The sequence below is a fragment of the Oryctolagus cuniculus genome, chromosome 9 (assembly GCF_051225735.1).
Source record: "Oryctolagus cuniculus isolate XC-2025 breed Fujian yellow rabbit chromosome 9, ASM5122573v1, whole genome shotgun sequence".
Lineage (NCBI taxonomy): Eukaryota > Metazoa > Chordata > Mammalia > Lagomorpha > Leporidae > Oryctolagus > Oryctolagus cuniculus.
Window position 1 is genome coordinate 71,992,780 of NC_142875.1, and position 27,818 is coordinate 72,020,597.

The window sequence follows — 27,818 nt, forward strand, 5'->3', positions numbered from 1 at the left end:
ATTATTTTTCACTTTATGTTTCTGTGTGGGAGCAAACTGTTGAAATACTTACTTAAGGTATACTAAGCTGATCTTCTGTATATTAAGATAATCGAAAATGAATCTTGATGTGAATGGAAGGGGAGAGGGAGTGGGAAAGGGGAGGGTTGTGGGTGGGAGGGACGGTATGGGGGGGGAAACCATTGTAACACATGAGTCGTACTTTGGAAATTTATATTCATTAAATAAAAGATTAAAAAAAATGTAGAAGACAGAGGAAAAAAAAAGATTAGTTTAAAAACTATGTATGTAATATGAGTGTGGTAAAAATCATATACTTAATCTTATGTATATTCATTACATTTGTATAATATCTCTGTTCTATTGTGTTCTTATGTTCTAGAGAGTAGGATTTTTATTATTTTTAAATGCATAGCTGATATGTATACAATAAAAATATCTGTATAGTGGTGTTTCAATGACATTTATTTTAACCAATATTTTATGAGATGCATAAATGAATCTGCATTAAATGAACTACAGTAAATGAATTTAATTTATCTTTTTGGGGCCAGTGCTGTGGCATAGTAGCTAAAGCCACTGTCTAATGCTAGGATCCCATATGGGTGCCGGTTCAAGACCAGGCTGCTCCACTTCCAGTCCAGCTCTCTGCTATGGCCTTGGAAAGCAGTGGAAGATGGCCCAAATCCTTGGTCCCCTGCACCCACTTGGGAAACCCAGAAGAAGCTCTTGGCTCCTGGTTTTGGATTGGCCCAGCTCTGGCTGTTGCAGCCATTTGGGGAGTGAACCAGCAGATGGAAGACCTCTCTCTCTCCCTCTCTCGCTCTACCTCTCTTTGTCTTTCAAATAAATAAATCTTAAAAAGATCTTTAGGCAAGATGGCGGAATAGTGAGGGCGGGCACCGATAGTCCAGGAAAATTTAGTTTAATAAAAGTGGAGTTACAGTAGCTTCAGAAAAAGGATCAGGAAAAAATTGCAGAGGAAACTCTTCTGGATCTAGTGGCTGTGACTCGGAGGACCTACTGGGAGAACCAGGTTGCCCACCGCGCAGAAGCCGAGCTGCGGGAGCTGCAGGGGCTGCGCGCCATTGCAGGAAGGGGAGTAGATGTCACACAGACACCAGCGGAGAGAGTTGGGATGCCCAGGGCTCCGAGTCCACACAAAGGTGTGGGAAGGGGAGGTGAGCTCAGTAACCCAAGACACTGGCAGGGAAACGGTGGTCAGAATCTAGAGGGGAGCGGGAAAGTTCACCAGACTGACTACAGGAGAGAAGGAAAAAAGGTGGGGGGTTTCTCTCTCCACCAACCTTGCAAAGGTTGCAAGGTTTGCAAGAGTTTGCAAGGTTTGTAAGACACAAAGAGCAGGCCCCCACTCTGGATTTACATAACAACAGGGGAGAGCTAAGGCACTGAGTCACTACAATTCAGTAGCCTAGGCAACCCAGTGGGAGTCCAGAGGAGAAACAGAGCCTGCACAGACTCTTTGGGTAGAAGCCAGAGATTGGAAACTAAATACCATCAATTCTGCACAGCCGTGTGGTGCGGTATTACTTACCTCCTGAATGAATTAAATAAATAAATAAATAAATAAATAAATAAATAAATAAAAGAGATTTACCACACATAACCTAAGGGTGTCACCTTTGCACACACGTAACCCAGAGGAACCAAGCAGAACTCTCAGGCCACACCCATCTCAAGCCTCCAAGGCTCCTCCAACAGCAAGCAGTCCACTTAACACAGCCATAGTATAAAATAAAAAAAAAATAAACAAATGCACAGTGACGAAAGAAGAAGTAACTATGCCAAGCAAGAAACACAGAAATCAAGGGAACAAGATCAATGATGATACTATGATGCCTCCAAATAAACAAAACACCCCAAGCCAAGATTATGAAGATGATGAGATAGAAGAAATGCAAGATACGGATTTCAAAAAATTTATGATAAGAACATTTAGAAGTTTTCAAAAGCAAATCCTTGAACTACAGAAATCCTTATTGGACAGGATTGAAAATCTCTCTCGTGAAAATGAAATTTTAAGGAAGAATCAAAATGAAACGCAGAAACTAGTAGAACAGGAAAGTGTGATAGTGAAGAGAAATCAAAATGAAATGAAGAGCTCAATAGATCAAATGACAAACACATTAGAGAGCCTTACAAACAGAATGGGTGAAGCAGAAGAGAGAATATCGGACTTAGAAGTCAGAACACAGGAAAACATACAGTCAAACCAAAGAAAAGAGGAAATTAGAAACCTAAAAAATATTGTTGGAAATCTACAAGATACTATTAAAAAATCCAACATTTGAGTTCTAGGAGTTCCTGAAGGTATGGAGAGAGAGAAAGGATTAGAAGGCCTCTTTAGTGAGATACTAGCAGAGAACATTCCAGGTTTGGAGAAGGACAGAGACATCCTAGTACAGGAAGCTCATAGAACCCCCAATAAACATGACCAAAAGAGATCCTCACCATGACACATTGTAATTAAACTTACCACAGTGAAACATAAAGAAAAGATCCTAAAATGTGCAAGAGAGAAACGTCAGATTACTCTCAGAGGATCTCCAATTAGACTCACAGCAGACTTCTCATCAGAAACACTACAGGCTAGGAGGGAATGGCGAGACATAGCCCAGGTGCTAAGAGAGAAAAATTGCCAGCCCAGAATATTATATCCTGCTAAGCTGTCATTTGTGAATGAAGGTGAAATAAAGACCTTTCATAGCAAACAGAAATTGAAAGACTTTGTGGCCACTCGTCCGGCCCTGCAAAAGATACTTAAAGATGTGCTACACTCAGAAACACAGAAACACGGCCATCAATATGAAAGAAGGTAAAGGAAGAAAAACCCCCCGTAAAAGAGCATGGGAAGGCCGGCGCCGCGGCTCACTAGGCTAATCCTCCGCCTAGCGGCACCGGCACACCGGGTTCTAGTCCCGGTTGGGGCGCCGGATTCTGTCCTGGTTGCCCCTTTTCCAGGCCAGCTCTCTGCTGTGGCCAGGGAGTGCAGTGGAGGATGGCCCAGGTGCTTGGGCCCTGCACCCCATGGGAGACCAGGAAAAGCACCTGGCTACTGGCTCCTGCCATCAGATCAGCGCGGTGTGCCGGCCGCTGCACGCCAACTGCGGCAGCCATTGGAGGGTGAACCAACGGCAAAGGAAGACCTTTCTCTTTGTCTCTCTCTCTCACTGTCCACTCTGCCTGTCAAAAAAATAAAAAAAAAGAGCATGGGAAGCTCAAAGCATATACTAGAAAATATCTCCAGGAAAATGGCAGGGCAAAGTCACTATGTATCAATAGTCACATTAAACATTAATGGTCTTAACTCTTCAGTTGAAAGACACCGATTGGCTGATTGGCTCAAGGAACACAACCCAACTATTTGTTGCCTACAAGAAACACATCTCTCTAACAAAGATGCAAGCAGACTGAAAGTGAAAGGTTGGAAAAAGATATTCCATGCCAACAAAAACCAAAAAAAAGCAGGTGTAGCCATATTAATATCAGACAAAATAAACTTTAATACAAAAACTGTTAAGAGAGACAAAGAGGGACACTATATAATGATTAAGGGTTCAATTCAACAGGAAGATGTAACTATTATAAATGTATATGCACCTAATTACAGGGCACTGGTCTATTTAAAAGATATGTTAAGGGACTTAAAGGGAGACTTAGATTCCAATACAATAGTACTGGGGGACTTCAATACTCCACTCTCAGAAATAGACAGATCATCCAGACAGAAGATCAACAAGGAAACAGCAGATTTAATCGACACTATTGCCCAAATGGATCTAACAGATATCTACAGAACTTTCAATCCTACATCTAAAGACTTCACATTCTTCTCAGCAGTGCATGGAACCTTCTCTAGGATTGATCACATACTAGGCCATAAAGCAAGTCTCAGCAAATTTAAAAGAATTAGAATCATACCATGCAGCTTCTCAGACCATAAAGGAATGAAGTTGGAAATTAGCAACTCAGGAAACCCTAGAAAGTATGCAAACACATGGAGACTGAACAACATGCTCCTGAATGAACACTGGGTCATTCAAGAAATCAAAAGAGAAATCAAAAACTTGCTGGAAGTAAGTGAGGATAACAACACAACATATCAAAACTTACGCGATACAGCAAAAGCAGTACTGAGAGGCAAGTTTATAGCAATAGGTGCCTATATCAAGAAATTGGAAAGGTACCAAATAAATGAGCTTTAAATGCAGCTCAAGGACCTAGAAAAACTGCAGCAAACCAAACCCAAATCTAGTAGAAGAGAAATAATTAAAATCAGAGAAGAAATCAACAGGATTGAATCCAAAAAAAATTACAAAAAATCAGCCAAGCAAGGAGCTGGTGTTTTGAAAAAATAAACAAAATTGACACCCCTTGGCCCAACTAACTAAAACAAGAAGAGAAAAGACCCAAATCAATAAAATCAGAGTTGAAAAAGGAAATGTAACAACAGACACCACAGAAATAAAAAGGATCATCAGAAATTACTACAAGGACTTGTATGCCAGCAAACAGGAAAATCTATCAGAAATGGATAGATTCCTGGACACATGCAATCTACCAAAATTGAACCAGGAAGACATAGAAAACCTAAATAGACCCATAACTGAAACAGAAATTGAAACGGTAATAAAGGCCCTCCCAACAAAGAAAAGCCCAGGACCAGATGGATTCACTGCGGAATTCTACCAGACATTTAAAGAAGAACTAATCCCATTTCTTTTCAAACTATTCAGAACAATCGAAAAAGAGGGAATCCTCCCAAATTCTTTCTATGAAGCCAGCATCACCTTAATCCCTAAGCCAGAGAAAGATGCAGCACTGAAAGAAAATTATAGACCAATATCCCTGGTGAACATAGACGCAAAAATCCTCAATAAAATTCTCGCCAATAGAATACAACAACACATCAGAAAAATCATCCACCCAGACCAAGTGGGATTTATCCCTGGTATGCAGGGATGGTTCAACATTCGCAAATCAATCAATGTGATTCACCACATTAACAGACTGCAGAAGAAAACCATATGATTATCTCAATTGATGCAGAGAAAGCATTCGATAAGATTCAACACCCTTTCATGATGAAAACTCTAAGCAAATTGGGTATAGAAGGCACATTCCTCACTATAATCAAAGCAATTTATGAAAAGCCCACAGCCAGCATCCTATTGAATGGGGAAAAGTTGGAAGCATTTCCACTGAGATCTGGCACCAGACAGGGATGCCCACTCTCACCACTTCTATTTAACATAGTTCTGGAAGTTTTAGCCAGAGCCATCAGACAAGAAAAAGAAATTAAAGGAATACAAATTGAGAAGGAAGAAGTCAAACTATCCCTCTTTGCAGACGATATGATTATTTACTTAGAGGATCCAAAGAACTCTACTAAGAGACTATTGGAACTCATAGAGGAGTTTGGCAAAGTGGCAGGATATAAAATCAATGCACAAAAATCAACAGCCTTTGTATACACAAGCAATGCCATGGCTGAGAAAGAACTGCTAAGATCAATCCCATTCACAATAGCTACAAAAACAATCAAATACCTTGGAATAAACTTAACCAAGGACGTTAAAGATCTCTACGATGAAAATTACAAAACCTTAAAGAAAGAAATAGAAGAGGATACTAAAAAATGGAAAAATCTTCCATGCTCATGGATTGGAAGAATCAGCATCATCAAAATGTCCATTCTCCCAAAAGCAATTTATAGATTCAATGCAATTCCAATCAGGATACCAAAGACATTCTTCTCAGATCTAGAAAAAATGATGCTGAAATTCATATGGAGGCAAAAGAGACCTCGAATAGCTAAAGCAATCTTCTACAACAAAAACAATGCTGGAGGCATCACAATACCAGATTTCAGGACATACTACAGGGCAGTTGTAATCACAACAGCATATTACTGGTACAGAAACAGATGGATAGACCAATGGAACAGAATTGAAACACCAGAAATCAACCTAAACCTCTACAGCCAACTTATATTTGATCAAGGATCTAAAACCAATTCCTGGAGCAAGGACAGTCTATTCAATAAATGGTGCTGGGAAAACTGGATTTCCATGTGCAGAAGCACGAAGCAAGACCCCTACCTTACACCTTACACAAAAATCCACTCAACATGGATTAAAGACCTAAATCTATGACCTGACACCATCAAGTTATTAGAGAACATTAGAGAAACCCTTCAAGATATTGGCATAGGCAAAGAGTTTCTGGAAAAGACCCGGGAGGCACAGGCAGTCAAAGCCAAAATCAACTATTTGGATTGCATCAAATTGAGAAGTTTCTGTACTGCAAAAGAAACAGTCAGGAGAGTGAAGAGACAACCGACAGAATGGGAAAAAATATTTGCAAACTATGCAACAGATAAAGGGTTAATAACCAGAATCTACAAAGACATCAAGAAACTCCACAAACACAAAACCAACAACCCACTTAAGAGATGGGCCAAGGACCTCAATAGACATTTTTCAAAAGAGGAAATCCAAATGGCCAACAGGCACATGAAAAAATGTTCAAGATCATTAGCAATCAGGGAAATGCAAATCAAAACCACAATGAGGTTTCACCTCACCCTGGTTAGAATGGCTCACATTCAGAAATCTACCAACAACAGATGCTGGAGAGGATGTGGGGAAAAAGGGACACTAACCCACTGTTGATGGGAATGCAAACTGGTCAAGCCACTATGGAAGTCAGTCTGGAGATTCCTCAGAAACCTGAAGATAACCCTACCGTTCGACCCAGCCATCCCACTCCTTGGAATTTACCCAAAGGAATTTAAATTTGCAAACAAAAAGCGGTCTGCACCCTAATGTTTATAGCAGCACAATTCACAATAGCCAAGACCTGGAACCAACCTAAATGCCCATCAAAGGTAGACTGGATAAAGAAATTATGGGATATGTACTCTTTAGAATACTATACCGCAGTAAGAAACAACGAAATCCAGTCATTTGCAACAAAATGGAGGAATCTGGAACACATCATGCTGAGTGAAATAAGCCAGTCCCAAAGGGACAAATACCATATGTTCTCCCTGATCGGTGACAACTTACTGGACACCAAAAAGGAAACCTGTTGAAGTGAAATGGACACTATGAGAAACGGTGACTTGATCAGCATAGCCCTGACTGTTAATGAACAACTTAATACATTATCCCTCTTAGTAGTTTTTTTGTCTACTCTACTTAATATGACTGGTTTAATTCTGTAATTATCACACAGTTATTCTTAAGTGTTGAAATTTAACTGAAATGTGATCCCTGTTAAACATAAGAGTGGGAATAAGAGAGGGAAGAGATGTACAATTTGGGACATGCTCAGGTTGACTTGCCCCAAATGGTAGAGTTAGAAGCATACCAGGGGACTCCAATTCAATCCCATCAAGGTGGCATGTACCAATGCCATCTCACTAGTCCAAGTGATCAATTTCAGTTCACAATTGATCATAATGAAAGGACTAAGAGTCAAAGGGATCATATAAACAAGTCTAGTACCTGCTAATACTAACCAATAGAATAAATAAAGGGGAGAGTGATCCAACATGGAAAGCGAGATACTCAGCAGACTCATAGAATCTCAGATGTCCTAAACAGCACTCTGGCCTCAGAATCAGCCCTAAAGGCATTCGGATCTGGCTGAAAAGCCCATGAGAGTATTTCAGGCATGGAAAGCCAAGACACTCTGGCAAAAAAAAAAAGACCTAAATGAAAGATCTCTGTGAGGAGATCCCAGTGGAAAGAACAGGTCTTCAAAGAAGGAAGTACCTTTCTCTGAAGGGAGGAGAGAACCTCCACTTTGACTATGACCTTGTCTAAACAAGATAAGAGTCGGTGAACTCAAAAGGCTTCCATAGCCTTGGAAACTCATGACTGGAGCATAGGGAGATTACTGAGGCCATAAACAGGAGTGTCAATTTGTAAAGTCAACAACAGGAGTCACTGTGCACTTACTCCTCATGTAGGATCTCTGTCCTTAGTGTGCTGTACATTGAGATTTAATGCTATAACGAGTACTCAAACAGTATATTTCACTTTGTGTTTCTATGGGGGTGCAAACTGTTGAAATCTTTACTTAATGTATACTAAACTGATCTTCTGTAAAAAAAAAAAGAAATTATCAATTCCCAACTTGACTCTAGGTCTGATCTGATTTCATCATCATTTAAAAAATCATCTATTATTTTTCACTTTATGCTTCTGTGTGGGAGCAAACTGTTGAAATCTTTACTTAATGTATGCTAAACTGATCTTCTGTATATAAAGAGCATCAAAAATGAATCTTGATGTGAATGGAAGGGGAGAGGGAGTGGGAAAGGGGAGGGTTGCGGGTGGGAGGGACATTATGGGGGGGAAGCCATTGTAATCCATAAGCTGTACTTTGGAAATTTATATTCATTAAATAAAAGTTAAAAAAAGATATTTAGGGTTGTTTTGAGGATTAAATGAGTTAATATGTATCTAGCCCTATGCTAAACATTTTGCATACATTAACTCACTTAAAAATAATACAGCAGCAATTCAACTTCAATCCCTGTCCCCTAAAATAGGAGCTGAACAAATTTCTTCATTTTTTCCTTTCACCTTGGCAGATGGATCCAGGAGGTTGAAAGAAAATGAAGGACTTCAGGAACAAAAAGAAAATCCCTATGCCACTAGAAACCCCATTTTTATCAATTGGAAGGAACACGCCAATGACCAGTAACACATCCAGGTTTATGAAAACAGGGGTTCACAGCCAAATGTCAGTTCACAGTTCAGGCTATTGTATCCTGTTTGAGGATTAGGTGTTATGGATGAAGGCCTATCATCTACTGAAGATGACTAATTGAATGCTGGGTTGAAGCTGTGCCTCTACAGCCAGATGCTTCTGTTTGAAATGGTATAGAATGAGTGTCTCTACAAGTTATGCAGCAAGTCCTTAATATTATTTCCCTTTTGTGGAAACTGTCTAAAGAAAATGATGAAATCCATAAATTGGAATCATGGATTTAAAGAATTGCCTTATTTATTTCAAACACCATTTTATGAGTCATTTTCTGTATGCATTAAAATAACCAAGAACAGAAGGAAAGAAAAACATCAAGCATTGCACAATTTTCTCCAATAACATAGATCAACTCTTACTGAATTTTTTTGTTTTTTGACAGAGTTAGACAGTGAGAGAGAGAGAGAGAGAGAGAGAGAGAGAGAGAGAGAGAAAGGTCTTCCATTGGTTCAACGCCCAAATGGCTGCTACGGCCTGCATGCTGCGCCAATCCGAAGCCAGGAGCCAGGTGCTTCCTCCTGGTCTCCCATGTGGGTGCAGGGCTCAAGCACCTGGGCCATCCTACAATGCCTTCCCAGGCCACAGCAGAGTTGGACTGGAAGAGGAGCAACCAGGACAGAATCCGGCACCCTGACCAGGACTAGAACCCAGGGTGCTGGCACTGCAGGCAGAGGATTAGCCTAGTGAGCCACAGCACCGGCCTCTCTTACTGAATTTAGCACTGTCTGATATCATGGTCTCCTTGGCAAATGCCTCAACTTTGCAGAAAGCTTCCAGTTGGATAGAAATGATCAGAAGATTTGTGACAGACCCTTGAAGATGACTCTAGGCAGAATAGTAAGCAACTGAACAGATTGCTTGGAGTGTCATGGAGGTTAGTGTAGATACAACACAGCAGAGAGGCTACTGAGACTCTGATTAAGGCAGTGTATACCTTTTATCAGCAGAGGGGCCTTATCCTTCCAGTTCAAACTTCATTGCTGAAGTTTTTCAGTAAAATCTATCAAAAGGAAGAGATACGGTCTTACAAGATTCAGATACCGTAGTAAAGTGTTTTCATGTTGGCTGGCTGGTTTACCATTGCAGCTTGCTCATCTTGGCTCCTGAAACCCTGAGCTTTCTGCATAGCTTAGAGATATCATTCATACTACTGCAGCAGGAGCAAATAAAGAATTACTAAAAAGTTTACAAGCTACTGCTCTCCGAATCTATGATCCACAGGAAGGCACTGTGGTGGTTCTCCCTGCAGAGCCTCAGCAACATTTGGTTCAGCTTGTACATTTTCCACCCAGTCTGCCTGCTGATCTGCTTTCTCAGTTAAGTCGTTGCTGTATTATGGGAAGACTCAGTTCAAGCTTGGTTGCTATGCTTATCGGGATACTGCACATGAGATCATCATTTTCTGGATGGAAGTTAATGACTGGTTGATCAATGGTGTGAACAATGTCAGCTTCTTCTTTTCCACACTTGCAGGATTTTTGAAAGAGGAGTTGAGTTGGCTTCAGGGCCTGGAGGAGTTCCTCATGTCACCCAGACCCAGCTTTCCCCTGTGCTGCTCTACCTTATGGATTTGGGTCAACTTTTATACCACTGGCATGTGACAGAGGCAGTTTGTCACAGCTTATTGGTTATCCCTGTCCCAGGTCAGAGCTTTGACATCCTGCAAAGTGCCAGTAAGCTAGGCACTAGGTTGGTTTGACTGTAATTCCTGACAGCGTGGCCGACTGTGTTTCTGGTGTTATCTGTAGGCTCCTGGAGCATACTTGTGTAGTTGGTGAGACTCTACTGCCATTTCTGGCTTCTTGTTGCTACAGTCTTCTCTAGAGAAAGGGGAAGCAGAGCATCTAAGGAAGAGGGACAAGCTCTGGGGGCCCGCGTCTCTGCCTTGGCTCTTCTCCTCGAGTCCACAGGTTGATGCAGAGCCTGTGGGTGAACAGGGTTGGGCCTGAGGAGCTGCCTGTGGTGGGCCAGCTGCTTCGCCTGCCGCTTCAGCATGCTCCCCTCAGACCCACGTGTTGACCAATGCTATCTTGGTGCAGCAGATCATCAAGAATATCCCAGCCTTGAAGAGTAGCAGTGTGCAGGAGCCATGTACGTCAGCGACTTACGTTATTGCTTCCATGTGTACATCACAGGGCAATACCCACAGGCCCAGCGCCTTGAGTGCAGGGTATTGAAGAGGAGCTGTGGTACCTCCTGTGGGAAATTGGGTACTCACATCTAACTTATTTTGTGGAGAGGCTGATGTAATAGATGTTTGTCATTAAAGCTGAACTTTTAAAGAACAAAAAATAAAAAAGAGGAATTTAGACCCAGAGAGGGCACCCACAGAAGGAAGATGTGAAGAGACCCAGTGAGAAGACAGCCATCTAAAGGGAAGCAGAGAGGCCTGGAAGAGACCTTTCCTTCCAAGTCCTTAGAGGGATCCAAGACTACCAACACCTTGATCCTGAACTTCAAGCCTCTGGACCCACCACACAATGCATTTCTGTTCCTCCCACCCAGTCTGTGGGAAGCTGCTTCAGCAGCTGGAGCAGACTAGTACACAGTGGAACAAGGGAAGGAGTCTCTCTCGTGACCATCAGCACTAAGTGGGAAAGAGAACAGTCAGGCCCTCTTATCACCTTCTCCGCTGATGCTGTCACTAATAGAGAATGGCTAGGTCTGTGCAGGCAGCTCACTCCTGAGGAGCGTTAGTCCATAGCAGTGTCCGCTGTAGCAGTGTTCTGCATACAGGCAAGTGCAGTACTTTTTGCTGTTTGTTTTGCATTGAAAACAGTCTCAAAGTTGAATACAAAGAGCACTCTGCAGGTGTTGCAAATGTTAGCCATTTGCAACAGTATACTCCAGGGTCCTTAGGGCTATCACTCAACTACAGAGTAATTGATATATCAGAGTATACCAGACAGGTTCTGGATCAGCCTTTGAAGTAAATACTACATTTTCACACAGCTTGGTTACTTGCTGTGCCAGCTTCCTATAGCAGCTGTAATACCTTATCACAAGTCAAGTGCTTACAGTTGTGGAGGGCGAATCTGTAAGAGCTCTCATGGGGTTAAAATGACAGCATCAAAAGAGCTACTTTCTCCTGGGAGCTCTAGGGGGCAATGTGGGTCCCTTTTCCAGCTTCTTGAGGCCACCTGCATTCCCTGGTTCCTGGCCCCTTCCTCCATCTTCAAATCCCTCTGTGACTCTGGCCTCCTCTCTTGCCTCCCTCTTCCACTTGAAAGGACACTCGGGATTACATTGGGCCCTCTTGGCTCTTGGCTAACCCAAGATCAACCCCCTATGTTTTTTTTATTTTATTTACTTATAGGAGGTAGGTCTTGCATCTGCTGGTTCTCTCCTCAAATGCCCAGAACTGTTGGAATCCAGGTTTCCCATGGTGGCAAAGACCCAAGTACTTGGGCCATCATCTGCTGCCTCCCGGCGTCTACACTAGCAGTGAGCTGGAATTGGAAATGTGGGAGGCAGGAGTCCTACATGGCCACTTAGCAGATGCACAAAGTGCTGGCCCCAGCTCCCTATTTAAAAGTCAGACAATTACCAACCTTACTTCCATCTGCAATCTAATTCCCTTTTGCCATACAGAAGAACCAATGCACAGGTTGCAGGCAGTTGAAGGGAGAAGTTTGGGAAGGTGGTGGGATAGAGGGGAGAGTATTATTTGGCTTTCCACACTTGCCCAGGGTCACAGAACTGGTTAAGTGCTAGCACTGAGTACTGTATCCATTAAACTTAGCTATATGGGCTGCTCACTCGAACTCGATACAGGGTGCATTGTACAGGTAGACGTTTTCCTTCGATATGATTAGCATTGTTTCAGAGCAATGACAATGCATCTGATTCGATGTAGAAATGATTTCTAGATTTTCCTGATAATGTTGTGACTTAACAAATATAAACTTGAAGTTTTATACCTCACAATATTGTAGGTTTTGGGTTGTGATTTTTGCTTTATTGGTCATTCTCTTTATGAGATTAAAAAAAAAACCAGCATGAGCTTTTGGAAAAATAAAGCGTGTTTTTTTTTAAATAATAAAAAAAATGCATGCTCTTTCTAAGGTCTTAATAATGAACATAGCTGCCATTTATTAAAGACCTGTGTACCAGGCAAGGCTCTGGGAATCTTACATCTCATTTTACATTTTGCACACACTCTCATATGTATTGGGCAGTCTGAAGTCAGTGTGTTTCACAACTCATTCCAGTTGCAGGCTCCTCTAGCTCAGCCTGTCGAAAATGGAATGGATTTTTCCTTTCTCCCATATTCTGCCCCACCTCTGCCATGCTCCTACCACCAGAAAAATCAAAGAAAAAGCTAGACACACCACCATTGATTATGCTTTTTTCTCTCTAGGAATATCATCACCATTCATCCAGTTTATGCCAGAAATCTGGGAGTCCATGGTGCCTCCTCCTCCCTTCCTGTCCTCCAGAAATCTGTAGCAAAAATGTGTCAATTGTTGCCACTTCTTCCTTCCCAGTTTCTTCTTCCCCACTGGCACCACCTACTTCATTGCACCATCATTTTCCTGCTTTGTCTACTCATGGAGCCTCTGATCTGGCCCCTCCGTGCCTCCACCCTCTGCTCTGCTCACTCTGCCGTCTGTGTGGGTGATTTTTCTAATACATTTGTGTGAGGACTGTATTGCCCTCCTGGTTAAAACCCTGCAGGGCCGGCGCCGCAACTCACGAGGCTAATCCTCAGCATGGCGGTGCTGGCACACAGGGTTCTAGTCCCGGTTGGGGTGCCGGATTCTGTCCCAGTTGCCCCTCTTCCAGGCCAGCTCTCTGCCGTGGCCAGGGAGTGCAGTGGAGGATGGTCGCGGCGGCCATTGGAGGGTGAACCAACGGCAAAGGAAGACCTTTCTCTCTGTCTCTCTCTCTCTCACTGTCCACTCTGCCTGTAAAAAAAAAAAAAAAACACTGCAGGGACAGCCTATTAATTACCCTGAGGACAAAATCCAGCCATCTAACTGTGCCTTGTAATGGACTTCAGATAAGGCCCTGTCACTGTAGCCCCTTACAGTCTTCTTGAATTCTTTGAACGTAATCCCTTTTGCTCTGCAATGTGCCATTCCCTCCGCCTTGATCGCGCTTTCCCTCCTCTTTGGCCAACTTCCACTTATCCTTCAGGCTCTAGTTTAAGTATACGTTTGCCCACTGCTTTGGATATTTCTGCTATAAACCGGCATGCTCTTCTTGGAAGACTTGCCCTCCACATTTGTTGAGGTTTATGGCCACCTCTGCATGGGACATCCCTGATGCCAGAGACCAAGAGAGATTTGTTCAGGATTCCAACTTCTGACTCAGAGTTGGGGCTCGGTGTCTGCCTGTTGAGTGAATAATGTAGGGAGGGAAACTTTTTTCTGTGTCTTCTTAGATTCAGTGCTTGAGGCCCTGAAAATTAAACTGACAAAAAGAGATAGATGGGAGAAAAAGTCTACTACATCTCCAAATTGTGAAATGTTAAACCAAGATACTTACATTTTAACTAACTCTGTGATAAATTAGGGAACAGTAGCTAGATCAAGGACAGAGGCTTCTAAAGTGAAGAGCAAGAGGGTAAATATGTGGAAGAAACAACAGAGGATAAAGAAACAACAGAGGATAAAGATTATTTAGATAACAGAAGATAAAGGTTTATAATGCAAACTTAAATTGATGCCTTCCCTGTTGGTAACAAATGTATTTCTGGTACTGGAGGGAAAAACACATTTACAAAGGTTATTGCCATTACCTAGGGGGATGTTTGTATTTAAATGAAAGTGAAAAGGATAAAGAACAAATTGCTTTCAGCTCCAAGCAATTCTTGTGCCAAAGTGGAATGCTTGTGGCAAACTGATCCCTTTCAAAGGAATAAGCTGTGCCATATTGTGATGATTAGAGCTACTTTAGCTTGTAGGGGTGAAGAGAAATTTCCCCTGTCTTCTAGAGCTTTGCCCAAATGAAGTGACAATAGATTAAAGAGGAAAGAAGTTATACACATTTATTAATGTGCCTGGGGCAGGGTTGGGATCACAGGTGTGTGATTACCCACAAACCCAACATGGTCCTGACACATCTTTACCCCTTTTTCTGTAGGTGAGGGAGAAAAGGGGAGTATAAGGGAAATTGTGAATGATTTTTAGAGGAACTCTGTGGGCTTGGAGGGCATAATTAGCATGGGACAAAATCTGTTTTGCCTGCAGCAGAGACAATGCGTTAGCGATGCATCTGGGACTGAAACACAGACAATGGCTTGCCAAAAAAAAAAAATTATCCAGGTGTATTGGCAGAATTCAGTCTTTTCTTGGGATGTGAGCCTACTTAAGGGAAGTATAGGGGAAGAGACAGAGGTCATTTGTATATTCTTTAGCTTGTCCAAACTTTAGGCAGATAAAGGCACTTTGCAGGTGGCATCTCCTTGCTCTTGAAGGGGGAAGACAAGGTTAGAGGGACATTGACTCTGAGCCTGCTTTTAAGACTTTTTAATTTTCTTTTGATCAAACTTCTCAGCATGCCAAAAAACACCACATTTGGGGGATATCATTTTTAGCCTCAACAGGATGAATTATGCCTTTTGAAAGTGAATGTACTTCTCAGATGTTTCTGTTTTTGAAGGTAGATTTGAAGAGCCCTTGGGGACTGCATGGGTGGAGCCCAGCTGTGCAGGAACCCAGCATGGGTGACTACACAGTCCAGAGGGTGATTGGTGAGGGCTCCTTTGGCTCGTGCAGCAGGAAAGCAGTAATCAGCTGTTTGCAATGAAGGAAATAAGGCTCCCCAAGGTCACTGCTAAAGAAAATAAGTCATAGTGAGCATGCACTTGCAGTCTGTATAAGACAATAAGTTCTTGATGCTTAATGAGGAATTTCTCCTCCATGCAAACGATGTAATCTGTTTATTCATTGGCTTTATAAGAGCTTGATATAGTTTATGTGGCTCTTAGGACACTGCAATTAGGAAAGGGAAAAAAATTAGCCCATGTTCAGATAGTGATTATTGTTTATTTTATCCCAGTGTGTAATCAGCAGTTAATTTCCAATCGTGTATACCTAACAGTGTAGCAGATCTTTGCCAAATGCAGTTCAGGTGCAGTATTAATGAGAACGGGACATAAAAATATGAAGAGCAAAGATGTAGGCTACTCACTCTTAGAATCAGGGAACTGACCATCTCGATCCAGATCCATGTACAGGTTTCATTTCCCTCTAGACTTCATTACCATGTACTATACAATACATGCTATGGAGCCTGTTTAACAATATTTTGGTTTTTTGAAGGATTTCTTTATTTGTCGAAAAGGCAGACTAACAGAGAGAAAGAGAGAAGCAGACATAATGAGAGATCTTCCATTTGCTGGTTCATTCCCCAAATGCTTGCAACAGCCAGAGTTGAGCTAAGCCGAAGCCAGGAGCCAGTAACACCATCTGGGTCTACAGCATGGGTGGGAAGGACCTAAGCACTTGGGCCATCTTCCACTGGCTTCCCAGGTGCATTAGAAGGAAGCTAGATCAGAAATAGAGCAGGAACTTGAACCCAGGCACTTTGATATGGGATGCAGGCATCCCAGATGGCATCTTAACTGGTGTGCCAAATGCCCACCCCGCACCACTGAATTCTTGACTGTGTTCAGTGACACTTAATCGTCTGGAGGACTTGTTAAAATACAGATTGCTGTGCCTCCCCGTGAAGTTCTGATTGAGTAGGTCTGGGGGCGCCTATGAACCTGCATTTTTGACAAGTCCCCAGTTGATGCTGTTGCTGCTGCTGCAGGAACCCTGTGCTAGTACATAATCAGTGGCAATTTCTGGATTGGAAGGCCATGTATTCTAGATTTAATCCTCAGTAAGTTATAGACAAACGGCTTTGGATACTTATTTTGCGTATCATCTTTGTCCATCTTTGATGCAGTAATGTATTATTACTTTTTTTATCTTGGCCACGGACCAGTAAAATGTTACAAGTGGTCAAAACATGAAATCATTGATTTCTCTTTTAGGATGCCCTGTTCTTGATGGAATACTGGCCCTCCAAGTCGGTGACACTTAGGTGGATATTAAAACTAGTTTACAGGAGAAGAAAAAACTATTTCCACTCTGTACATGTAAGAAAAGGAAAAAGAACATAATAGTATAATAAAATGGTCAGCTCCAGTATGCAAAATATAGCCATAGTTGTTTTTTGAGCAAGTTTGAAAAACTTAAATTGGGTTTGAGTGCAATGTTACAGTACTGCATCTAACATTGAAATATATTCAACCTATATAAATATTATTATAATGCTTTCTAAAATATAAGATTAAAACACTAATATTCATATGATTACATATTAGTATACTTAAACTAATGTTAAATAATATAATTAAATGTTTTAAATTATTGTGCTTTTAAAGATTTATTGTTTTATTTATTTGAAAGATAGAGAAGAGAGAGAGAGAGAGAGAGAGAGAGAGAGAGAAGAATCTTCCATCTGCTGGTTCACTCCACAAATGGCTGCAACAGCTGGGACTGGGCTAGAGCCAGGCCAAAGCCAGGAGCCCAGAGCTTCTTCCAAGTCTCCTGCATGGGTGCAGGGGCCCAAATACTCGGGCCATCTTCTGATGCTTTCCCAGGTGCATTATCTGGGAGCTGGATGTGATGCTATTTTAAGTACAGTATTAGGGGTGGGTATTATGGCACAGCAGGTTAAGCTGCCACTTGGGATGCTGACATCCCATAACGGATTGCCAGATCAAGTCCCAGCTGCTCTGCTTTCAGTCCAGCTCTCTACTAGTGTGCCTGAGAAGCTGTGGATGAAGGCTCAAGTAGTTGAGTTCCTACTGCCCATGGCTTCAGCCTAGCCCAGCCAGAGTTGTGTCCATTCTGGAAGTGAACCAATGGATGGAAGATACTTCTCTGCTATGCCACTTTTCAATAAATAAGTCTTTAAAAATAAAATGCAATATAAATTTATGGTTTAAAATCTTTTTCTAGTCTTTCTGAAACACAGAAGTTTAGGAAGGAGGCTGTTCTGTTAGCCAAAATGAAACACCCCAATATTGTTGCCTTCAAAGAATCATTTGAAGGTGAGTATGAACTCCCATACATCTGTGCATTTCTGAATTTCTTTATGGCACTGCAACTTTCCTAAAGACACTTATATCTATTTTAGCTGGAGGACATCTATATATTGTGATGGAATATTGTGATGGAGGGTATCTAATGCAAAAGATTAAACAGCAAAAGGGAAAGTTATTTCCTGAAGATACGGTAAGAGACTGACTTACTGATTTTTCTAAGAGCTATTTATTTGAAAGGCAGAGTTACAGAGAGAATCTTTCATCTGCTGGTTCACATCCCAGATGGCTGCAAAATCCAGGGCTGACCCAGGCTGCAGCCAGGACCCAGGGCCCAGGACCCAGGAGTCAGGAGCATCACCCCAGTCTCCCACATGGGTGCAGAGGCCCCAGCATATAGTCCATCTTCCATTGCTTTCCCAGGAGCATTAACAGGGAACTGAATCAGAAGTGGAGCAGCTGGGATTTGAACAGGTATGCATTTGGGATGCTGGAACTGCAGGCAGTGGCTCAACCATCTTTCCTAGAGACACCCCAACAACTGATTTCTATGCTAATGTTACTGAATGGTATCCTAAGGATGCGGCTGCCCAAAATATTTTAGAAAGTAAAATCAATATGATGGTTATAAAATATAAAAGAATAAAATTTTCAAGTTTACAAGATTTTGAAAATTGTGTTACTCATTGTACTTTATTGTAGATATTTCAGTCTTAATTTTATTGTACTGAAATTTTAATTTTCATTTATTATTTGAGAGGCAGAGAAATTTTTATTATTTCAGAGGCAGAGACTGACACAACGTTTCATCTTCTGGTTCACATCTCAAATGCTCACAATGGCCAGGACTGAGCTGGACCAAAACTGGGGGCCAGGTGCACAGTCCAGGTCTTCCACATGGGTAGCAGAAACCCAATTACTTGAGCCATCACCACGATCTCCCAAGGTGTGCATTGACAGGAAGCTCCAGTCAGCAGCTGATGGCTCAAGTACTTGGGTCTCTGCTTCACACATGGGAGACCTGGATGAAGTTCCAGGCTCCTCGCTTCAGCCTGGCTCAGCCCCAGTTGCGGGTATTTGGGAGTGAACCAGGAGATGAAAGATCTCTCTCCTCTTTCCGACTATCTCTATCTCTCTGCCTTTCAAATGAAAGTAAATCAGTGAATAATACAACCACTAATGCTTTAAAAAAATAAACCAAATTGCCATTTGAATCATACATGAAATAGGCATGGGGATCACAGCTTTTCTGAATTTCTTCAGACAACACTGAATTTTAATTGAACTAAGATGAGTGCAGGAGTTTTGTGCTCACGTTGTGTAAAACCCTGGGCAGCTGCATCCTAGAAATGGTTCTTTGGAATTTGGGGTTAGCGTTTACCCGTTACTACGTGTTTGTGGATTTTGCATCTTTTTCCTTACAGATACCTAATTCGTTCACACAAATGGGCTTTGGAGTAAATCCATTCACAAGAAACGGGTGCTACACAGAGATATCAAATCCAAGGTGAGTGGACTATATTTTTGGAGCTTAAAGAAAACCCAAAGCTGTATCATTCAGTCTTTTGTTTTCTGTTACCTTATTTCCTTTTGGGACATTTCTGTTTAGTTGAAAAATATTTTTCAGCCTAATATTTATTTATTTACTTTTATTTAGTTAAAAAAACTTCCCAGCTTTATTAAGATAAAAATGTATAAAGATACCATGCATTAAGATATAAAATTGTATATAGTTATGAGGTATTTCTTTTTTTAATGTATGTATACCTTGTGAAATGATGAAATCAAACTAATTAACATACCCATCACCTTGCATACTTATCCTTTTTTGTGGTGAGAACCTTTTGGATGTATTCGCTTAGCAGTGTTCAAGCATATTGTATGTTATTATGAACTGTCATTAGCAAGCCATACACCTGATCTGAACTATTCGTTCCTTCAAACTGAAGCTTTGTACCCTTTGACTTAATATTAACCAAATTAGTGAAATGAGAAGAAGCCACTAGAGTCACTTTGGAAGTGTATGCTAATATGTTCTCAGCCTTTTCGGGCCCCATTCCTAGAACATATGTTCTCAGATGGAAAGTAGTTGAGGGGCCAGCACTGTGGCATAGTGGGTAAAGCTGCCTCCTGCAGTACCAGCATCCCATATGGGCGCCAGTTCAAGTCTTGGCTGCTCCACTTCCAATCCAGCTCTCTGCTATGGCCTGGGAAAGCAGTATTAGATGGCTGAAGTTGTTGGGCCCCTGTTCCCACGTGGGAAACCTGGAAGAAGCTCCTGGCTCCTGGCTCCTGGCTTCAGATCAGCGCAGCTCCAGCCATTGTGGCCAATTGGGGGGTGAACCAGCAGATGGAAGACCTTTCTCTCTCTTTCTCTCTCTCTCTCTGTCTCTCTCTCTCAGTCTACCTCTCTGTGTAATTCTGACTTTCAAATAAATGAATAAATCTTTTAGAAAAGAAAAGGAAGTAGCTGACACCCGGTCCTGCCATGTGGGGTCACCCTGACACAGATTCCTGTTCAGTCAGGTCTGCTGACTCACCCAAAGCTTGTTCAGTTTCAAAGCCGTCACCTGGAGCTCCCAGGTAGGGGGCTGTGTAGCTGGCAGGAGGGCATATTGCATTCCACGCCAGCGTTTCTACCCTTGGTCTCTGATGTCAGCCTCTGGAGACCTTGGCCTTGTGTCTGCATGAAGGAAGATGTAACCTGAGTTCTTCTTGTTTCATACAGAATGTCTTTCTCACCCAAAATGGAAAAGTAAAATTGGGAGATTTTGGATCTGCCCATCTTCTCTCTGAGTACGTACTGCTGTTGTCATGCTGTGACAGTAATCAAAACATGCTGCATTTTCAGGAATTCTCTGTGGTCACTCTTTGCCGTTTTTGGTTTTAGTCCCATGGCGTTTGCTTGTACATATGTGGGAACAAGTTATTACGTGCCTCCAGAAATTTGGGAGAACTTGCCTTACAACAATAAAAGGTAAGCAGTGGACTTATTTTGTGCAAGGGTGACCATTTGGTGACCTGTGCAGGACACTAGAGTTAGCGCCACTGTAAAGCAGATACACAGAGCATCTTGGTTTTTAAAAGATGTGTCTGAAAGCACTGTGGAATCCATATTCTCTGGCTTCTAGACGAATGTTATAGTTTTCTGTTTTAATCAGAGCTGAGAAGAGCTCATTATAAATGCCAGAAGAAAGGTTAGTTATTTCTAAAAATAGTATGAATTATATTACTGGTTCCCATACTTTGCTTCTCCAACTTTATTTATTTATTATTCTTTTAAAAAGATTTATTTATTAATTTGAAAGGCAGAGTCAGAGAGAGAGAGATCTTCTATCTACTGGTTCACTCCCCAAGTGTCTACAATGGCTAGGGCTGGGCCAGGCTGAAGCCAGGAGCCTGGAGCTTCTGAGTCTTCCATGTGGGTGCAGGGCTCCATGTGCCTAGGCCATCTTCCACTGCTTTCCCAGATGCACTCCCAGAAAGCTGGATTGGAAGTGGAGCAGCCAGGACTCAGACTGGTGACCATATGGGATGCTGGCACCGCAGGCAGAGGCTTAACTTTCTATGCCATAGTGCCAGTCTGCTGCCCCCACTTTAAAAATTTTTTTAATGTATTTATTTTTATTGTTTGAGAGGCAGAGAGATAGTGAAATATAGATCTTCCCTCTGCTGGTTCACTCTCTGAATGGCTGAAACAGCCTGGTCTGAGCCAGGCTAAAATCAGGAGCCAGGGGACCGGAACATTGGTGTAGCCGGTAAAAGCCACTGCCTGCTGTGCCAGAATCCCATATGGGGCTGCTCCTCTTCCGATCCAGCTCTCTGCTATGATCTAGGAAAGCTGTAGAAGATGGCCCAGGTCCTTGGCCCCTGCACCCAGGTGAGAGACCCAGAGGAAGCTCCTGGCTCCTGGCTTCAGACTGGCCCAGCTCTGGCTGTTGTGGCTGTTGGGGGAGTGAACCAGTGATGAAAGCCCTCTCTCTCTCTGCCTCTGCCTCTCTGTAACTCAGCCTTTCAAATAAATAAGTAAATAAATCTTAAAACCAACCAACCAACCAACCAGACACAAAAACAGGAGCCAGGAGCTCCATCCTGGTCTCTCATATGTATGGCAGGGGTGCAAATACTGGGGCTGTGTACCTGCATCATCTGGAAGTGGGATCAGATGTGGAACAACCAGTACTCAAACTGGCCCTCCAGTGTGGGATGCTGGTTTTGCAAGCAGCAGCTTAACGCTGCACCACAATGCCAGTCCTACTCCCACTTTAAAAAATCCCAAAGTCCTGGTTGCATCCATGTCAATTAAATTAGAATATCAGAGGATGGAAATCAAGCATCAGCAATTTTTCAAGATGACCAATTTGTCAAGAGATTCCAATATGCAGCAACATTTGGGGACCCCTACATCATGTCATTGAGTTAACATTTACAGGACTAGGTAATAATCACCTGGTTGGTAAGTTAGTTGATTGCTGAAAGTTCATCTGAGGGCCTTATGATTTAAGACTGTGGTGGGTGTTGTGGCACAGTGGGTGAGGCTACTGCTTGCATACAATATCAGAGTGCCTGGTTCAAGTCTTGGCTACTCTGCTTCCAATTCAGCTAATGCAATGTGGGAAAGCAGTAGATGATGGCCCCAGTACTTGAGTCCCTGCTGCCCATCTGTGAGACCCATGTGGAGTTCCTGGCTCCAGGCTCCGAGCTTCAGCCTAGCCCACAGTTGTGGGCATTTGGGGCGTGAACCAGTGCATGGAAGATCTCTCTCTCTCTCTCTTATTCTGCCTTTCAAATAAATAAATATTTAAAAAGTAGAACCGTATTTTTTCTGATTACAAGTTCTATGTGCCTGTTGTGGGTATGAGTAGGCAGAAAGGATTGGACATAGAAGGAAATGGAAACCACCCGCTTTCCACAACTACTACTAAGAATCTTTTGGTGGGGTTTTCCCCTTTCTCTCCATAGTACTAATTGGTATATTCTCTACACAACTTGATATCCTGATTTTTTTTCACTTTACCTTACATTAATTTCCCCACACATTCAAAATTCCTAAATATTTATCAAGGCTTCAAATATTTTACTTTATGGCTCTTCCTAAAGTTGACTTAACTTCTCCTCTGTCCTTGCACTTGTGTTTCCAGTTTTTTGAATTGTAAACATGCTGCGATTAACTTATTGTTTGTGCATAAAAATGTCATTGTCTTATATTGTATTTTTGGCATGGACTCCTAGAGACAGAAGCACCTGAAAGCTCTTATTACTTTCTAACAAGTGGCTTTCTGAAAAGGGTACACAATCTATACTAAATAGGTTCGTTTCAAAGTAGAATTGACTACTTTGGGAGCAAAACACCCCTCAAGGGATTTATTGGGAGACTGGAGTTTGGACTAAATACTAGACTATATAATTGAGTTCTCTGCTTGCGGGTGATAATGGTGCTGTGTTTATGAGGGAGAGTGTGTCCTTGCTCTTGGGAGGTACATGCTGGAGTGTTTGGGGTGAGTGTTTGATATCTGCAGCCTTTTCTCCAGGGGTTCAGAGATACATAGAGGGAGATAGCATGCAAGTGTGGCAGATGTTAACCATTGGGGAGCCTGACTGAGAGCATGTGGGCATTTGTAACTCCTGTAGGCTTGAAATTTTAAAAAAGTAAAATCGAGGGAAACAATTAGTTAAAATAAAACATAAAATAAAAGGAATGTCCCAGTGGCGTTGTGGTGCAGTAGGTTGAGCTGCAGCTGATGACGTCAGCATCCCATTTCTGAATCCTGAGTGCTTTACTTCCGATCCAGCTTCCTGTGCTGGGGAAGACAGCTGCTGACAGCCTAATTTCTTGAGCCCCTGCTATCCACATGGGAAACCAGGAGGAAGTTCCTGGCTCCTGGCTTCAGCCTGTCCCAGCCCTGGCTGCTACAGGCATTTGGGGAGTGAACCAGCGGGTGGAAGATCTCTGTCTGTCTCTGTCTCTCTCTCTCTCTCTCTGTAACTCTGCCTTTCAAATGAATAAATACATCTTAAAAATAATAATAACAAGAGTGTCATTGAGAAAAAGCCTGGAGGATGACAACTGGGCAGTGAGGCTGCTGGAGGAGAACTGAGATGCTTGGCATGAGGCAGTCGGGCACAGGACCACCCATAGGACTCTGGTGAGTTTGAAGAGCTGTTTTGTGGAAGAACGAGTGGTCTTGTTCTCCTTCTCTTGGAGCATGAGCTGACTCTAGGCCTGGAGAATGTTGCCAGAGGACACATTTGGCTGCTGTGAGGCAGGAGGTGCTACCTTAGGCCCTCCAGCAGGGCAACGGACTATGCCGTGTATGGCAGAGAGCCGTCTACCAGGAGCTGCCCTCTTAGGCCGGCTGCCATGCACGTGGCGGTCTGGTGGAAGCTGTACTGGACATCCTCTAAGTCCTTCCTCCAGCTCTGACAGTCTCAGTTCACAGATACTCCTTCCTTTTGCCGCTGAATTCCCTAAGGCTGTTGAAATGGTATCTGAACCACCCTGATTGGGAGTGGTGCAAGTTGGGGAGCAAAGAGTTTTATTGTGACCATTATTCTTAGTACCTAAGTATTAAACCAAAATTACTATGTGTCTTCTTTAAATACCTAGGAATTACTTATGCCTATTCTTACTAAAAGTAGGATAATTTTTCATTTTTTAATTCAAAAATGCATCTGTTTTTGTGTAATAACTCATAACCTACTTACTGATATGTTGCTTCCTCTACGTTTCCAGTGACATCTGGTCCTTAGGATGCATTCTGTATGAACTCTGTACCCTTAAGCATCCAGTAAGTATGGTGCACAAAACATAACTGGAAGGTTGTGGTTATCTCTGGTGAGGTCCTAAGCAATGTAGAAAATTCCAGCTGGCAGTTCACTTACTTAGGATGAATTCATTATGAAAAAGTTTTCCTATGTTGTCATTATTGTTGTCTTTGCCTAGAGCCACTTTTGTGATGTATACCAGTAGGAAATGTCTGTTGTTTCATTTCTGTTGTTCTTTTTTTTAACTTTTATTAATGAATATAAATTTCCAAAGTACAGCTTATGGATTACAATGGCTTCCCCCCCATAACGTCCCTCCCACCCACAATCCCCCCCCTTTCCCACTCCCTCTCCCCTTCCATTCACATAAAGATTCATTTTTGATTCTCTTTATCTACAGAAGATCAGTTTAGCATACATTAAGTAAAGATTTCAACAGTTTGCTCCCACACAGAAACATAAAGTGAAAAATAATAGATGATTTTTTAAATGATGATGAAATCAGATCAGACCTATTGTCATGTTTAATCCCAGTGAGAGTCAACTTGGGAATTGATAATTTCTTTTTTTTATAGAAGATCAGTTTAGTATGCATTAAGTAAAGATTTCAACAGTTTCCACCCCCATAGAAACACAAAGGGAAATATACTGTTTGAGTACTCGTTATAGCATTAAATCTCAATGTACAGCACACTAAGGACAGAGATCCTACATGAGGAGTAAGTGCACAGTGACTCCTGTTGTTGACTTTACAAATTGACACTCCTGTTTATGGCATCAGTAATCTCCCCATGCTCCAGTCATGAGTTTCCAAGGCTATGGAAGCCTTTTGAGTTCTCCAACTCTTATCTTGTTTAGACAAGGTCATAGTCAAAGTGGAGGTTCTCTCCTCCCTTCAGAGAAAGGTACCTCCTTCTTTGAAGACATGTTCTTTCCACTGGGATCTCACAGAGATCTTTATTCAGGTGTTTGGGTTTTTTTTTTTTTCCAGAGTGTCTTGGCTTTCCATGCCTGAAATACTCTCATGGGCTTTTCAGCCAGATCCGAATGCCTTTAGGGCTGATTCTGAGGCCAGAGTGAGTGCTGTTTAGGACATCTGCCATTCTATGAGTCTGCTGTGTATCTCACTTCCCATGTTGGATCACTCTCCCCTTTATTTATTCTATCGGTTAGTATTAGCAGGTACTAGACTTGTTTATGTGCTCCTTTTGACTCTTAGTCCTTTCATTATGATCAATTGTGAACTGAAATTGATCACTTGGACTAGTGAGATGGCATTGGTACATGCCACCTTGATGGGATTGAATTGGAATCCCCAGGTATGTTTCTAAGTCTACCATTTGAGGCAAGTCAGCTTGAGCATGCCCCAAATTGTACATCTCTTCCCTCTCTTATTCCCACTCTGATGTTTAACAGGGATCACGTTTCAGTTAAATTTCAACACTTAAGAATAACTGTGTATTAATTACAGAGTTAAACCAGTCATATTAAGAAGAACAAAAAAACTACTAAGAGGGATAATGTATTAAGTTGTTCATTAACAGTCAGGGCTATGCTGATGAAGTCACCGTTTCTCATAGTGTCCATTTCACTTCGACAGGTTTCCTTTTTGGTGTTCAGTCATTTGTCACCAATCAGGGAGAACATATGAAATCTGTCCCTTTGGGACTGGCTTATTTCACTCAGCATGATGTGTTCCAGATTCTTCCATTTTGTTGCAAATGACTGGATTTTGTTGTTTCTAACTGCAGTATAGTATTCTAAAGAGTACATATCCCATTATTTCTTTATCCAGTCTACCGTTGATGGGCATTTAGGTTGGTTCCAGGTCTTGGCTATTGTGAATTGTGCTGCTATAAACATTAGGGTGCAGACCGCTTTTTTGTTTGCAAATTTAAATTCCTTTGGGTATATTCCAAGGAGTGGGATGGCTGGGTCGAACAGTAGGGTTATCTTCAGGTTTCTGAGGAATCTCCAGACTGACTTCCATAGTGGCTTGACCAGTTTGCATTCCCACCAACAGTGGGTTAGTGTCCCTTTTTCCCCACATCCTCGCCAGCATCTGTTGTTGGTAGATTTCTGTATGTGAGCCATTCTAACCGGGGTGAGGTGAAACCTCATTGTGGTTTTGATTTGCATTTCCCTGATTGCTAGTGATCTTGAACATTTTTTTCATGTGCCTGTTGGCCATTTGGATTTCCTCTTTTGAAAAATGTCTATTGAGGTCTTTGGCCCATCTCTTAATTGGGTTGTTGGTTTTGTTTTTGTGGAGTTTCTTGATCTCTTTGTAGATTCTGGTTATTAACCCTTTATCTGTTGCATAGTTTGCAAATATTTTTTCCCATTCTGTCGGTTGTCTCTTCACTCTCCTGACTGTTTCTTTTGCAGTACAGAAACTTCTCAATTTGATGCAATCCCAATAGTTGATTTTGGCTTTGACTGTCTGTGCCTCCCAGGTCTTTTCCAGAAACTCTTTGCCTATGCCAATATCTTGAAGGGTTTCTCCAATGTTCTCTAATAACTTGATGGTGTCAGGTCATAGATTTAGGTCTTTAATCCATGTTGAGTGGATTTTTGTGTAAGGTGTAAGGTAGGGGTCTTGCTTCGTGCTTCTGCACGTGGAAATCCAGTTTTCCCAGCACCATTTATTGAATAGACTGTCCTTGCTCCAGGAATTGGTTTTAGATCTTTGATCAAATATAAGTTGGCTGTAGATGTTTGGGTTGATTTCTGGTGTTTCTATTCTGTTCCATTGGTCTATCCATCTGTTTCTGTACCAGTAATATGCTGTTGTGATTACAACTGCCCTGTAGTATGTCCTGAAATCTGGTATTGTGATGCCTCCGGTTTTGTTTTTGTTGTACAAGATTGCTTTAGCTATTCGAGGTCTCTTTTGCCTCCATATGAATTTCAGGATCGTTTTTTCTAGATCTGAGAAGAATGTCTTTGGTATCCTGATTGGAATTGCATTGAATTTATAAATTGCTTTTGGGAGAATGGACATTTTGATGATGTTGATTCTTCCAATCCATGAGCATGGAAGATTTTTCTATTTTTTGGTATCCTCTTCTATTTCTTTCTTTAAGATTTTGTAATTCTCATCGTAGAGATCTTTAACGTCCTTGGTTAAGTTTATTCCAAGGTATTTGATTGTTTTTGTAGCTATTGTGAATAGGATTGATCTTAGCAGTTCTTTCTCAGCCATGGC

General features: G+C 41.9%; 2 pseudogenes across 1 annotated transcript in view; both read left to right on the plus strand.

The window, feature by feature from the left end:
- Positions 1 to 8,942: 8,942 nt before the first annotated feature.
- On the plus strand, positions 8,943 to 11,026 carry LOC149124614 (testis-expressed protein 10 pseudogene; annotated as a pseudogene).
- A 4,442-nt stretch (positions 11,027 to 15,468) lies between these two features.
- Positions 15,469 to 27,818, plus strand: part of LOC138843819 (serine/threonine-protein kinase Nek3-like) — a 50,127-nt pseudogene continuing 37,777 nt past the window's right edge. The window contains exons 1-7 of the transcript XR_016213321.1: positions 15,469 to 15,570; positions 17,756 to 17,854; positions 17,941 to 18,038; positions 19,270 to 19,352; positions 20,574 to 20,641; positions 20,736 to 20,822; positions 24,579 to 24,633. The product of XR_016213321.1 is annotated as a serine/threonine-protein kinase Nek3-like (transcript). The remainder of the gene's footprint in view (positions 15,571 to 17,755; positions 17,855 to 17,940; positions 18,039 to 19,269; positions 19,353 to 20,573; positions 20,642 to 20,735; positions 20,823 to 24,578; positions 24,634 to 27,818) is intronic.